Below are 16,029 nucleotides of genomic sequence, written 5' to 3' on the forward strand. Positions count from 1 at the left end.
CTGGAAAAGCTGCTCATCCCCACAGGAATGGGCAACTTTCTCCTCAGACATTCACGGATTTCATCAGTGACAAGTCTGCATTTCTGGTAGATCTAATTTGGGTTCTTTTCAGGCAGAAAAGCAAGCATTCCTTCCAGAGTGCCATAAAACTTCCTTTGGAATTGACTGCAGTCTCCACAACACACTTCTCTGGAAAATACAGCATCTCTCTTTGATCTCCCTGCTCTTTTGCTCCCTAAGCCTGATCCCTGAAAATGTCTCAACTAGGTCAGCAAGATCTAGACAAAATGCACCCAGAGTTCTTTCTAATAGGTTTTTCCCTTTGTTTTTAATTTTAAAAAGATGTCACCTTTGTCTAATCTTTCTTCTTTGTCTGTCTTTCTTACCTCTAATGGAGCTATGCATTATTCACAACCATCTTACATTTTATAGCAAGCTATAAATGGTAGTTTTATTTCATTGTGTTACAGGATAATCTGAAGATCTTTCGCATTCAGTGATTGGCTAGGGTTTTGTTCACAAAAGTTAAAGTACAGTTAAATGTTGAGACCGGGAGCCTGAATGTTGAGATCATCGTGCATTCCAGCGAGGGGATGCCAGGCTGTCCTGAAAGCAACCCAGCTGGAGGTCTCATATTTACAATTGCCTGGCCTGAGAATGGGGCTCTGCTGAGCCAGAAGCTCCTCTTTATCCCATACTGACTCCCACAGGATTGTTGGGCAGTGGGTTCCTTGCATGCTGACCAACATGAAATTCAGGGGACGCAATAAAAAAAACCTTTGGATTGGACTAGATGATCGCCAACGTCCCTTCCAATTCTGTTAATCTGTAATCTGGATGTGAGAAGGGGTGCAAGATAACAGCTCTGGGCCCTCACCCACTGGGCCACCAGGCTGAGAGCAGGATGAGTCAGGGTATCTTTCTCTTGTGCCCCTCCTAGAGCATCCACATCTGATGGCTGGAGTGGAAGGAACACAGAGGCAGAAGGACGGATGCTCCCCATGCATGGCTCTGATTTGGCCCAGGAGTTCAAGCTCTTCCATTTCTCTCCCCAAAGGAGGAGGAGGAGGGAAAGCTTCCTTCAACAAAATGGCAGCCCCTGCTGCATTGCTAGACCCCTTTCAAGCACAAATTAATTTGATCTGTGTGAGTCATAAAAATATCAGCACATTAAAGCATCAGATCTAATCCCCCCCCCCTCCCAAAGCCACACAAGTTCAGAGGCTGCACAAATTCAGCTCTGCTGCTGGGCTAGATTTAGCAGCAACCGCAAAAAGCTGCTTATAGCACAAAATTCTTTGGAACAAAAACTTTAATGGGTTCTGAAATCAATAGGAAGCTGAGCCCCCAGGGCTGTAAAGAACCACACAGCCAGCAAAAGCATCTTCCAAGAGGAGGCCTTCTTCTATGAGCTCTGGGGGAAGAGCCCCAACAGAGGCGGGGGGGGTGAGCTTCAGCCCCTCTTTTCCCACCAGCAACTGATTGCAACACAGGAGGGCAAATCCTTCCTTCCACTTCACCACCCAGTGCTCCATGGCCTCACCTGGGGGGCAGGCAGAGGAGTTCCTTCAACCAACAGACTTGCCAGCAGGAGGGATTAAAACCCAATGCACAGATGAGAGGAGACCAGAGGCTGGTTTTGTCCTTTCTGTCCACATGCCTTTCTAAGGCTACTATGGGATGTTGCCGGCCGAAATAGTCCCGATCCTGGGACTATCCACATTGGCCTGAGCAGGGGGTTGGGCTAGAAGACCTTCAAGATCCCTCCCAACTCTATTACTATGCTATGCTATGCTATGCTATGCTATGCTATGCTATGCTAAGCTATGCTATGCTATGCTATGCTATGCTATGCAGCTAATTCTGCTCATGCATTTATGTGGACTCAGGAGATAGCTGGCGCACTTACCCACAAACGGTGCAACACTTTCCCTCTCATGATCTTCTTTCTTTGTACGTATAATTGTTTTTTAATGACTTGAAGAACATTTAATTGTTGGTTTGATTGCATGCCTCCCAGAGTTACATCTATGAGATGGGCACCCGTGTAAATTTGATTGATTACTAAATAAACAAATATATTTCAAACCATGGAATTTGATGCTCAGAGCAGGTGAGGGGAGAGAGGAACGAAGTTTCTGTTCCAAGCAATTAACTACAGGAGATCAAAAGCAGAGTTTTCCAAGCCAGTAGTCTTCCCTGTTTCTAGATTTCTTTTCTTCTTCCGTTTTATTTTTGGATGCCTCCGTGTCAGTATTGGCTTCTGGAGATTGCTTGGACTAAGCCCAGCAATTTTCTTCGCAAGATTTCAGAAGTGGTTTGCCATCACCGCCTCCTTCTTCCTGGGGCTGAAAGTGAGAACTGGCCCAAGGTCACCCAACTGGCTTCATGCCTGAGGTGGGATTAGAACCCACCATCTCCTGGTTTCTAGCCTGATGCCTTAACCACTACACCAAGCAGGCTCTCTTCTACTTCTTATTGTAAATAAATTAACACTCCTAAGGAGGCAGATTGATGCTCTGTCTGCAGATGAGGACACAGCTGGTAGAACATTCTGCATCCACACAGCCAGGTCCCCTAATAGCTTCTTTTCTGATGATCAGAAGCATTCAGGCTCCCTCTGATTCTTGTGTGCCCAAATATGACATGATTAGGACATGCATAAGTGCACCAGCGTGCCTACCATTCCTGTCCTAATATTCCTTTTTACTTACTCTTTTCATGTATTCAAATTATTATACTTTTACCTGTTATTTTATATATGCTTGACAAATAAATTTATGATTATGATTATGAATCTCAGAAATGAAGTGAAGTGAAGTGATGTGAATACTGAGTGAGTGAATAACAAAATAACAGAGTTGGAAGGTACTTTGGAGGTCTTCTAGTCCAACCCCCTGCATAGGCAGGAAACCCTACCATTTCAGACAAATGGCTGCCCAAACTCTTCTTAAAAACTTCCAGTGATGGAGCATCCACAACTTCTGGAGGCAAGTCATTCCACGGATTAATTGTTCTCATTGTCAGGAAATTTGTCCTTATTTCTAGGTTGGTTCCCTCCTTTATTGCTTCTTGTCTTGCTTTGGATAATAGGCTGACCCCGTCTTTATTTTTTTATCACAATGGCTCACATTAGGTTGTGAATTCCATGCTGATGTGTGAATAGCTTATTCTTCCAAGGATCTGCTCAGAACCACCACTCACCAGCCTTCTGACCTTTTCAGAGCGAAGCACACAACTGGCATCCATCACGTTTCAATCAGCACTGTGAGTTATCTGGCCTTCTGCAAGGAACAGGAATGCAAGCCTGCAACATTCCCTCTTGTGCAAATATTGGAACTCGTGTAATGGGACGGTCTTCGTAGGAGGACAGATGCTGAAGTTGGAGAGAAGTGGGTGGGAAGGAAGGGAAGGAAAGAGAGAAGCTTCCAGGTGGGGGGGTGCAAAGACAGGCAGGGTTCCTGGAAGGTCCCAGGGTGAGGAAAGAATGAGCACCTTTCCCTTATCCATTCATTTCCCCTCCAGCTCCTGCCCGGCACATCCTGATCCCCATCACAGTCAGCACTGCGTAGTTGCTCTCCTCCCGCTACCCAAGAGGTTAGTGTCAAGAAGAGGGTCAAAAGAAAGCCCCCTTCTCTTCCCTCCCCCCTCCCCCCACCCACAGAGGAGAGGAAATCCTTTCTCCACAAACAGGGCAGGTGTGGCACTTCCTAAGATTATACTACCTGAGACTTCTCAGGAAACAATAACTGAATAAAACAATGTATGGTTTGCCAATGGCACAGTGGCAGATGGGACAGCACTCCAGAGGGTCAACGTCATTGCCCAGAGGATCAATGGTTGTCCTCTCCCCCTCTTTGGAAGAGCTTTATAGCTCCCGCTGCCTTAAGAAAGTTCAAAACGTTCTTAAAGATCCATCTCATCCTGGGCACCCTTTTTTTTTTTTTAACTATTACCCTCTGGCAGACAGTACAAGGTAATAAAAACAAGGACAAATAGGCTGAAAAACAGGTTCTATCCCAGGGCAGTAACTACAGTATATTTAATTCTACTGTATAGTGCAATATTAATGCAATATCAGGGGTTTTCAATTCGATTGTATAGAATCTGAAGGATGTATGTTTGTGTTTTATTTTTATAGTTATGTTTATGTTTATGTTTTATGTTTTATGTTTTATTTAATTTGTATACCGCCCTACTCCCGAAGGACTCAGGGCGGTGAACAGCCAAACAATAAAATAACATAGATACAAAAAATTTAAAAAACCAGATAAAATCAGATTAAATCATTTTGGCCCAGACAAATTTAAAACACCCCAATAATTTAAAAAGCAGATTAAAATTTACATGTTTAAAAAGGGAAGAGATTAGGCCAAGCCCGCCTGATGGAATAAAAAGGTCTTCACAGCGCGGCGGAAGGTGCGCAGATCCGGGATCCTCCGTATCTCTGGGGGGAGCTCATTCCAGATGGTAGGTGCCCCCACAGAGAAGGCTCTCCCCCTAGGGGTCGCCAGCCGACATTGTTTGGCTGACGGCACCCGGAGGAGTCCCTCTCTATGAGAGCGTACTGGCCGGTGGGAGGCTATTGGTGGTAGTAGGCGGTCCCGTAGATAACCAGGTCCTAAGCCATGGAGCGCTTTAAAGGTGGTAACCAAAACCTTGAAGCGCAACCGGAAGACCACCGGGAGCCAGTGCAGCTCGCGCAGGAGAGGTGTCACATGGGAGCGCCATGATGCTCCCATTACCACACGCGCGGCCGCACTCTGCGCCAGTTGGAGCCTCCGGGTGCTCCTCAAGGGGAGCCCCATGTAGAGAGCATTACAATAGTCCAGGCGGGAGGTGACGAGGGCATGAGTGACCGTGCGTAACGAGTCCCGATCCAGAAAGGGACGCAACTGGCGAATCAGGCGAACCTGATGAAAAATCCTCCTGGTTATAATGTACACTGAAGATGGCATTTAATTTCGTTGTAGGAGGTGCAATGACAATAAAGTAACGTAAACTAAGAGGCACTGACGGGATCCCCTCCATTGAGAACCGGGACCGGAGGGAGACGGATCCTCAGATCCTCTGGAGCACAGCTCAACACGCCTGCTTTTCACAATCATTCAAACAAGCAGCTCTTCTCCTTTTCACAATTGCCCTGGCATTAAAGACTCGGCTTCTGAAGGGAAATGGTAGTCCGGGTGTGGACCAATGAAAGCAGAGCAGTGATTACTCCCTGAAATTTGGAAATTACATCTCTTGATGCAGCCTGAAACTGAATTTGCCTTCCCTGAAACCGTATCACGTGGCTGGTTCATATTCCATTTGCAGTCATTTACTGTTGAAAGATCTGTTTCAGAAGCACTGTATATTATCATGCATCCCTGATGCTAAATTTGTGCGTTTGATATTTGCTTCTTATGTGGAATCCTTTGCACTTGTTTTTGTAAGCTCGTTCTGTTATTTTCAGCCTATTTTTCTAAACTGTCCAAATTCATATTAATTACATGACTTCCAAGGCACTCTATATCAGGCCCAATTTGGATAAGCATTCCCTTCACCTCGTCATCCAAATCGTTCATGGAAACACCCAAAATGGGGAACACCAGATTGACCCAAACATCCATAACTCCACTGCACTGAGTGATGCTGCTACTTGAGGCAGAGGGAGGATGCTGGGAGAGGGAAGGGGGCCAGAAGAGCTCTCCCCAGATGTTCCCTGGAGGAAGGAATGACCCTCCCCACTCTTTGTGGGGATGAAAACTATGGGGCCTGGTTCTCTGGTCTCCTGCAGAGGCTTACCTTCCCCAGGACCAAAGCAAGGGAACCCCCACATACACAGGTGTTGGGAGAAGTATCTTGGGGGACCCCTTGCAGCTCCAAAAGCCCCCCCAGCTGGTTAAAAATGACAGAGGCTGGAAGAGGAGTCTTCTGCCTGAGCAGGGAGGTCCCTGCCAGCCACCCCCCTCCTCTCTCCCCTATCCCTGGCCCCTCTTAATGCTAAGCAAAGGATCAATGTTACCGAATTAATGCCTGGGGAGAACTAATAATCCTGATTTCCTTCCAGAATTACCTCAGTCTGAGACCTTCTGCACAGAGGCTGGAGGAACTAACATGGCTGAATTAAGCCTCGCCTGCCCAAGTCACTCGGAGCCCCCACTCTACCCTCCTGGGCTGGGCTGGGCTGTGGAGAGCAGGCAGTGGGCTCTGGGCTTCCATCCTTGCCAGAACTGGGCCTCCATATCAGGTCCCAGGAAGCAAGAAAGACACCTAGGATTACTACCTTCCTTTATTGTTCCTCACTTATAGACAGAAATCTTACCAAGCTAAAGCATCTAATTGCATCATTTGAGAATTGCCTTCTTAACCCTCTTTCTCCCAACCATCTCAACTTGGCCCTCTGGAATGGAGCCCCTCCCTCCCTCCTGGGAATCCAGGCTACAATCCACCATTGTTACTTATGGGTCATCAGAAGATCTCCTCTCCAGACTGTGACCTTGTTTCCTATATCCTGCCCAAATGGGGCCTCCCCTCGTGCCCTGAGGGCAACACTCCTAGCACCCTTCTCTCTTCCTTTGGGCAAGATGGATTTAGCAACCTTCTAAAGGCGTCACCACCACCCTCCTTTGGGCCACTGGTCACCCCAACAGTGGGTGTTTCATGTCCCTTGTGCAGCCCCTGGCCCTCCCTCTATAATTGCACCAAGGGACAGTGAAAGGACCAGAATGGCCCCTTTCCAAGGAAAGGCAAACCTGGCTTGCTGCTGAAGGGACAGCACTGATGGGCCTGCAAAATCCCATGTTTCCCTTGAGAGCGGGAAAATAGGGCACCAATACAATGTGTTTCACTGTTTGCATAAAATAAAGCAGATTTAAGCAAAGGTGGCAAAGATTCTTCAGAGAATCTATTTAGCTATTGATCTGCCAATCCAAGTTGCATAATAATCCCAAATCAGAGTCAGCCTTGATTGCACCGGGCGCGAGAATGCCACACATGCCTTCATTTTCAGCCTAAAAGATCACAGCAGGAAGAGAAACCAGAAGACAGCTATCTAGAGCTCTCAGCAGCCTCAGAAATTCCCCCACACTCCCAGCCCACCCCAATAAGAAAAGCCTCATTCTTCCAAACACATTTACAGCAGGGGCCTCTTCACAGAGAGGAGCCTCCTCTCCTGGGCCAGCATCCGTCATCTGGAGAGCCCAAATCTTTGCCTTGGAACTGGCATCCCTTCAGTTTATATGCCATTTACACAACCGCTCACAGCAGCCCTCTTTCTCCTTGTGGTCCTTCTCCATGAAGTAGGCCAAGGGACGGGAAGACTCCCCGAGCCCCAGGATCTTCAGCTTCCTTCCAGGAGTTCTCAAATCTGAGGCAGTGCAGTTATGGCTGTTCTCTGCTGGGTGAAACATCCCCAGATGATTCCGCTGGAAGGATCATTGTCAGCCAATGGACAGTCTTGCAAACTCTTCCATTGTATCATTCCTGGAAGAGAGCACACCTCCTGAGCCAACAGGTCTCCCTTGCCACCAATCTTATGTGTGGCAACCCTGGGCAGCTCTCAAAGATACAATAACACATAAAATAACCATAAACAAGCTATGCAGAAATGTATAATGGCTCAAATAAAGGAGAATAAACCATCACGTACAAATGGGAACAATTCAACACCATTGTTACCTTCACCAGGAGAGGTTGAACAACCAAGAAGAGGCATCTCAAAGAAGCCTTGGATATTGTCTAGTGAACTAAAAGCCTTCTCTTGCACTGGCAGATGTCAGTGTTTGTGAGATCACCATCAGGAGAACACTGAACAAGCATGGTGTGTGTGGCAGTGTTGCAAGGAGAAAGCCACTCCACTCCAAGAAGGCGGCTGCTGGCTCTGTAAGGATTGAAAGAGACCAGGTGGCTGAGCCAGAAAACTCCTGGAAGAGGATTCTGTGGATGGTTGAGGCCAAAATAGAACTTTTAGGCTTGAATAAAATGGTCATGTTTTGGGGAAAGGCAAACCCTGCATTCCAGCATAAGGACCTTATCACATTATGTGAAACATAGCAGTATCATGGTTTGGTTCTGCTTTGCTGACTATGGACTAGGATGACTTCCACCATTGATGGAACTATAAATCCTGAATCATGTCCCCAAATTCTACAGGTAAAGCCAGGACGTATCCTTGTGAACTGAAAATCAAGAGAAAATGGGTCATGCAGCAAGACAACAATCCAAAACACACAAGTTATGACTAAAGGATGGATAAAGCAGAAGAAAACGAATGCTTTGGAACAGCCAAGTCAAAGTCCTGACTTTAATCCTATAGAAGTGTTGGGGAAGGATCTGAAGCAGGCAGTTCATGTGATGAGAACTCACAACATCCCTGAGTCAAAGTTGTTCTGCCAGGAGGAAAGATCTAAAATTTCTCCAAGCAGATGTGCAGGACTGATCAGCAGTTATCAAAATTGCTTAGTTGTCCAGTTGTTGCTGCCTGATGGGGGCACACCAGTTATTGAATGCAACGGCCGATGTGCTTTTGCACACACAAAATATGAAGCTTTGGATCATTTTCCTCAATAAATCAAGGAACTCTATTCTTTTCGACTCCTCTGTTCAAGTGAGATCTCTTTGTTTACGTCTAGGATTTGTGGAGGGAACAGATCGTGCTTTAAGTGATATTTATGCAGAAATAATGAAAATCCAAAACCTTCACCCACTTTTAAGCACCATTGTACAGCTTCTCCGGCCACTCTGTCCTGGGGCGTCCCTAGGCATGCCAGGGTTTCAGGCCCCCTTGAAAGGGCCCTCCAACTGCCCCCCAGCCCCTCCAGGCTTCTTGCCTCCATCTTTCCTTATGAGGAAGAGGCATGGCTGGAGCAGAGCTGTTGGACTGGCAATACCAGCATGGCTGGTACCTTCCCACCCACCCCCACCCCTGCCCCCAATGTCATTACTCCCCCTGCCTGGCCATGCACCATTTCCAGGTGGAAGGAGAATCCCCCCTCCTTAGTTTATGTCTTCTTCCTGGGGACAGTTGGCCCAAGGGCTGCCCCTCCCCATCTCCCCACCCCCACAGAGGAGCTCCATTTTCTCTAGGGCAGGCCTGGCAGAAGCCCCAGGTTTCTACATCCTGCCCCATCGATGGCATCCTCAGGCAGGCTTCATTCTGAAGATAAGTAGGCAATGGGAGGGGAGTTTCATCCTGCCAGCATTTTGGGGGGCAGTTTATTATGCCACAAATACATAGAAGTGGAAGTTTATTTTGCTTGCTTGAGAAAGGATGGCAATGTAAGCAAAAAATATTTTAAAAACAGAATAGATTCCCTTCCAATGTAATTGACCTTTGCTTCTCGACATAATGCTGCCTCCCCGCCCCCCTCCCTCCACCTGCTTCAGCCCTCCGTTCTTTGGCGGAGGAGCTGCTGCGTAGCGTGAGTCATTCTGTCCCGAGGCAAAGCACAGCCTGTAATCGCTTTTTAACTTCCTGGAATGTCAGAGCCAGCAATGAAATTTTACATATGACTCCTCCCCCACCCCGTTGGCACCACCATCGTCACATAAATTCAGCAGCGGCTTCAATAATAACGTTGCCGGAAAAGAGGTAGATTTACAGCCCCAGAAAAATGTAATCAAATTTCTAGCTGGAAAGCAATAAGTCCAAGCGCTGGTTTTCATTTGGAAGCTGGTGAGATCAATGTGGCTTCACCTGCACCGTCTCCTCCCTCCCTCCCTCCCCGATAATTCCGGCTGGGCTCAGGAGGGGCACAAAAGCTTTCATTGCCACAGTCGGGGGGGGAGGGAGGGAGGGGGGCAAAGGAAGTGAGCATCACCTGAGTGAGCTTCTGCAGCCCAGAGCATCTTTGTGGCTTCTCCAGAGGGGTTTATTTATTTATCCAAATTATTATTATTTTTTTTAATTTGATTTATATGCCGCCCTTCTCCGGAGACTCAGGGCAGCTTACAATGCGTTAAGCAATAGCCAATTTGACCATTCACCTCAACGAGTGACTGGACAGTGAACAGAATGACAAGTCTTCCCCTTTATAGAGAACTTGGGAGGTCTGTTCTTCATGTGGGGCAGCCCCTTGCCCACCCCAAAATAAGAATAGAACCAGAAACTGGGTCACACACACACACACACACACACCACCTTCAGAACAGAAAAGGTGCAGCTATGAGCCATTTCAAGGGTTGGCAGCAGAGAGGGCTTGTGGGTGGCACCAGCCTTGAAGCAACACCTGGGTCTTCTGGAGGGGCAGTGCCCTACAAGTCATTGGACCCCAAAAGAAGAAGTCTTCCATACATCCCCATGGAATCCACCTGTTCCACTTGGTCAAACTATGGTTTATTCTTGATTGATCTGCAGGTCATGAAAAGGACCTGCAGCTCCTCTGGGGTGGTTACCCCAGGAATCCCCTATTGTTGTCTGTTCATTTCTTCTTCCTCCTCTTCATCTAGTGGCGATTTGGGTCATCCAGATGTTTGTTCCTTTTTCTGGTTTGTTTCCATGGCTCATCAACATCCTCCAAGCAGGCAAGTGACCAAGATAAAGAACAACTTGGCAAAACAACCTGCTTGTCACACCATTTGCCATGGCAAATGCCGTCCCTGACCATTGACTCCTACCCCTCACCCTCAAAGCAGCCTCTCAGCCGCAACCAATATTCCTAAGGACCAGCACTCTGTGGCTTGCCCAACCTGCCCATCCCCTTGGCCAGGCCTGTGGGCTGCATGTGGATTTTCAGGAAACAGCTGTTGACCTCCCACAGCGAGGAAGTGCAGAGAGTCCAAGATGAGCCTCTCAGGGTTCCAGGTAATTGACCCATAGCAAGCAATACTCCGAGGCAGGTGGATTCCTCAAAAGATAGCTTGATTGGAAATAGCATATTGGCACATATCTGGTGAAAACTGACTCTGAGGGTTCCTGCGATTTTCACCTAAATAAAAATAAAAGTTTTTCCACTTTCTTAAAACAATGGTCCAATCACGATGCGGACTGGTCACCTGGTGACATCCTTCTTCCGACTAGGTATGAGAATGTCCTTGATTCCCAAGAGAAAGTATTTTGTTTTGGCTCCAGAGTCCCAACTATCTCAATCCCCCACCCCCCATCCCTCAGCTCCAGCATGGCAACACTGAAGCTCCAAGATGGCTTCAGTCAGAGGCCTTGGAGAGCTGTAGAAGCTGTAGAAGTCGGGAGTTCTTGTGGTTCCAGGCAGTGACCCATTTGTGCTCTCCGAGGCCTTTACTGTAAGTCTGGAAACGCCGGAAGAATCATTGCCACGGAGCTCTTCTGTCAGCCCATCCCAGAGAGTAGATGGGTGTCTGTGCTGGGGAAGTAAAGCAGAATTCTTGATTAGCACAGCTCCTCTTTCGCTCCCGGTTAGCTTGCTGGCTTCTGAAATGGGGAGGGGAAAGACACAGGAGTCTGCCTGCCCCCTACTCTTAAGAAGGCTGACAGACCATCTTGGTTGTGGATACTGTATATCACCACTCACCTTGTGGACACGAGAATCCCAGGTTATCGCCCTAGGGAGGCAGATCCATATCTCGAGAGAAATCCAGTAACCAAAATTTTCTGTTAATCTCTTTTTTAAAAATAAAACAGATTCTTCGATCAAACCAGTGAGCCATACTCAGTGAGCCATACAGTACAAGTAAAATCCATCCTCTGGTCTAGGCAAGTCCAAACTAAATTGAACAAAATAGAATTTCAATTCCTAGTTTATTTAAAAATTAAGTCGGGAATAGACTGAAACAGTTGCTTTTTAAAAATGAAATGAAACCTAAAAGTTAGCAAGCTTGAATCTTTCGGGTCTTTTAATGTAACATAGGGTGGGGAGGTACCAAGGTCGTCTTTATTCATGACTTTCATCAAGGAGGGGGAGGAGGGGTGGGGCCAGCATATAGGGGCAGTCCAACCTCTGCTTAACAGTCCCTTTTGTGCTGCTTTCAAGCCCCCCAAAGCAGGCACCTATGGACCCCCCTCCACCAGCCATCCAAGAACAGTGCCCAGTTGCTGAAGAATATGCAGAGAGAATGTGGAAACTTTCTGGCAGGCTCTCATCTCCTTCTTAGTTCAGCCCTTGGGATGAAACCCACCACCATTGTCCAGTGTGCCTGTAGACAGAAGCCCCCCCCCCAGCTGGCTGGCTCTACCAGCATTTTGGAGGCACTAACTTCTCCCATTAAGCATAATTAAATCTGTTTCTTGCAATACATCCTTTGTGAACGCTTCTCCCAGGACTGCCATTAACAGATAATCCATATGCTTCAAGAAGAGTTTATCATCAGCTCATTACCAAAGAGAAATCTCGGGAGAAAATATTCCAAGGCTTAAAACTGGCTTCAGCGAGCAGGCGCTTTGCCAAAAGACTTTAACACCCTCTCAGTTTATGATGTGTGGCTTTAACGTTACAGAGGCTCTTAATGTTACCAGGGGGGGGGAAATGACACCAGCCAGCACAATATGTAAATAAATATATAAATATTAGAATGCTGGAAAATGCTCCTGAGCTCTGAAAAATGGATGTCAGGTGGCCTTTGGCTCTCTGAGCGGATGGGAGAGGCTGAGCATGCAGCTAAGGTCCTGGAAACATTTAGATACTCATGTTTTCAAAACAGGTTTTTTTAAAGAACCAAATTCCCCCTGAGAAGGAACAGCCTGTTTGGCCTTTGGAGCCACAGGGAAGCCAGCCAGCTGCAGCACGGAGGCTTTGATGTCCAAGGCATCACCTGCTATCTTGGGACTGAAAAGCTCTGGTGGCACATTGGTTAGAATGCAGCACTGCAGGCTGACTCTGCCCACAGCCTGGAGTTCGATCCCGACCGGCTCAAGGTTGACTCAGTCTTTTGTCCTTCCGAGGTCAGTAAAATGAGGACTCAGATTGCTGGAAGCACTATGCTGACAGTGTAAAGACTGTGGAGCGGTATATAAGTCTAAGTGTTATTGCTAACTGCAATTGCCAGACCCAGAGGGAGAACAAAGGCCCCTCTCCCTGGCCTTCCCAATGTCAGCTCCAGCTGTGGGTCCTTCTGGTGAAAAAGTCGTGAAGCAGGACCAGACTTTCTTGGCTCTGGCAGCAGCCGAGGCCACCACACCGGTCTCACCTCCAGGGCACCGGACAAGCAGCACCAGCATGCCAAGGGGAAAAGCCAGGGTGGGGAGGGGCCAGGGGAGGGGAAGGTCTTAGCCAGCTGCCTCCTGCCAAGGCGCTTGGCGTGTTTGATCCAGAAGAGAGCGGCATCAATATTCCACAAGACTGCAACACATTAAAAAATGATGAGGCCAGCTTTGAAGCCGCAGCACCTGTGCCTCCCTCAACCGCTCACAGGAGGAATTGGGTTTTTAAAATGGAGCCCTTGACAGCTGCATTTGTTGTGCAGCCGATAAACAGGCTGAGGAACATTTGGGCGCTCAAATCTTTCCATCAGCAACAGAGGCTGCTCTGGGCAGCCTAAAAAGCGGGAGGGGAAAGCAAATCTTTTCCTGCAAACCAACAGAGAAGCAGAGCAGCTCCCAAAGGAGGCCCAGGCCCACCAGAATCCCCATCAGCCTCCCCTCCCCTTGTCGGAATGCCAAGCCCATATGGCTCCTCCACTGTTCTTACTTTCTGGAGGGGCTCATACTTCAGGCCCCTCAGACTGCTGCTCCAGGACAGTCCGGACAATATTCCAGCAGCTGTGGGGGCTTTGGTTTTATTGAGGTGGTTTAAGATTCAGGGGGGGGGGGAAGGACCCCCAGGCAGAGCTGACCCTCGCTTCTTCTTTTGCAGACCCATCTTCCCTTTTCTCCAATCCCCATCCTGGCCCTTTCCCTCCAAACTGAATCTGGGCACCTGCTGCACCTGCCACTGGCTCCGTCCTTAGGAAGGAGTTCTGCCCCCAGGCCTGCCCACCGGCCAGCCAGCCCACCCACACCTTCAGATTTCAGGCTGGGCTTAAGCCAAGCGCTCTGGGGTTACTTCGGATTTTGGGGGCAGGAGCTGGCAGGCTTGAAGCAGCCAGGAGGGCACAGGGTGGGAGCTCCTCTGCCCAGCCTCCACCACTGGACCGTGTCTCCCACCCTCCGTCCAGCCCCCAGGGACTTCTTGGGAAGATGGGGATCTTTTCCAATGTAGCAGCAGCGCACAAGCTTCTCTCTCTCTCTCTCTCTCTCTCTCTCTCTCACACACACACACACACACAGCCCCTTCTGCTGCCTGCGAGCACCATCCCTGCGTGGAGGTGTGAGAAAAGGGGGCGGCAGAAAAGGGGAAAGGAGGAGTGGCAGAGGAAGGCAATAGAAGAGCGGGCGCCGCTCCGAAGCCTTTGCGGGACTTCCCCTGCAGCCGCCTCATCCCCCACCCCACCCCACCTCCGAGGGGCGTCGGGCTCAAGTTTGGGGGAGCTCTCTGCGGGGCGGGGCCGAGGGAAGCTCCGCCCTCGGGCCCAGAGTCATCTCCGACTACAAAAAGCCGGGAGGAAGCCAAAGACCCCTGCCCTCCCCCCCCCGGACTCAGCTTTTGGAGGGGGCGCCGCGCCAGGCTCCCCCAGGGCTCTGCGCCCCCCAGAAAGAGCGGCGCCGAAGGAGGGGCCCGGTCCCGGGATCCTCCGGGGAAGGGCCGCAGGAAGGCCAGGGCGAGCCCCTCGGGGACCGCGCTGGACCTCGTTCCGGGCGCCGCTTCTCTCTCGCCCTCCGTCGCGGGAGCCGGGCAGGGGCGGCGGGCGCCGGCATAACCTCTCCCGGCGCCTTTGGTGCCCGAAGCCCGCGGGGGCAGGACCGGGAGCTCGGGGGGGGCGCCTCTCGCGCCCCGGGGCCGCCCCGTCGGAGGGGAGGGGTGCGATTGCCGCTGGCCAACCTGGCCGACAGCGCAGCTGAAGCCCCCGGCGTCTGGGCAGCCGAGTCCCGCCGATCTTGGCTGGCCCGAGCACCGGCCGCTCCTTCGCCCGCCGCTCCAGGACAGACGACGGCCGCCTCCCCGGCGCAGCCCCCGCCGGCCAGAGACCGGCAAAGCCCCGGGAGAGGCGGGGCGGTGGTTTGTGCGGGGAAGAAGCTCAAGAGACGCAGAGCTACGGGTTCTCCCCCCCCCCCCCATTTCCCCTCCTCCGGTGGGACCGGGGCGCGCGCGGGACGGGACGGGTGGAGTTGGCCGACCAACTTTGTGGCTAAATGGGACATAGAACATAGAGGGATGCAAGGTCACCTGGGGGTAATCTAGTCCAACCCCTTCCCAAGGCAGGAATCCTTACACCATCGCAGGCAAATGGCTGCCCAAACGTTTCTTGAAAACCTCCAGCTATGGAGCACCCAGAACTTCCGGGAGGCAAGCCTTTTTCTGATTAATAGTTCTCACTGTCAGGAAATTCCTCCTTATTTCCAGGTTGAATCTTCCTCTGACAAGGCCAAGCTGTTGCATCTTGTCCTGCCCTCAGGTGCTTTGGAGAATAAGTTGACTCCATCTTCTCTGTGACAGCCCCTCAAATATTGGAAGGCTGCTTTCATGTCACCCCTAGTCCTTGTCTTCATTAGACTAGACACAGCTAGTTCCCTTAGCTATTCATCCTACGATTTAGCCTCCAGATTCTGAACGTCTTTCTTGCTCTTCTCTGCATTTTTTTTCTAGGGTCCCAACATCTTTTTTGTATCATGGGGACCAGAACTGGATGCAGCATTCCAAGTGTGACCTTGCTATCTATCTTCCAGATTCCCTTGGCAATTCCCTTCAGTTTGGTGTCAAGATGAGCCTTGGTGGCCCAAGTGGTTAGAATGCAGTACTGCAGGCTACTTCTGCTGACTGCCAGCAGTTCGGGTCTCTACCGGCTCAAGATTGACTCAGCCTTCCATCTTTCCGAGGTCCGTAAAATGAGGAGCCACATTGTTGAGGGCAATATGCTAACTTGTAAACCTCTTAGGGAGGGGCTGTAAAGCACTGTGAAGCGGTATATGAGTCTAAGTGCTGTTGCTATCTGAAAATGTGTTGAGTTCCCCTTCTATTCCCTCGTTTAAATCAGCCATGTTGAAGAGCATTGAGTCCAAGACAGAACCTTGGGAGGGTACCCCAGTGCATACTTCCC

The 16,029-nt window shown here is 49.6% G+C and overlaps 1 long non-coding RNA gene across 1 annotated transcript; it reads right to left on the minus strand.

The window, feature by feature from the left end:
* Nucleotides 1–9,213: 9,213 nt before the first annotated feature.
* On the minus strand, nt 9,214–11,563 carry LOC132712229 (uncharacterized). Its single transcript, XR_009622894.2, has 2 exons — nt 11,472–11,563; nt 9,214–11,303 (listed from the first exon to the last, which is right to left on the minus strand). It is a non-coding gene; the product is annotated as an uncharacterized LOC132712229 (long non-coding RNA).
* Between the last annotated feature and the right edge of the window lie 4,466 nt (nt 11,564–16,029).

This window comes from Pantherophis guttatus, chromosome 14 (genome assembly GCF_059756535.1).
Source record: "Pantherophis guttatus breed Tessera chromosome 14, ASM5975653v1, whole genome shotgun sequence".
Taxonomy (NCBI): domain Eukaryota; kingdom Metazoa; phylum Chordata; class Lepidosauria; order Squamata; family Colubridae; genus Pantherophis; species Pantherophis guttatus.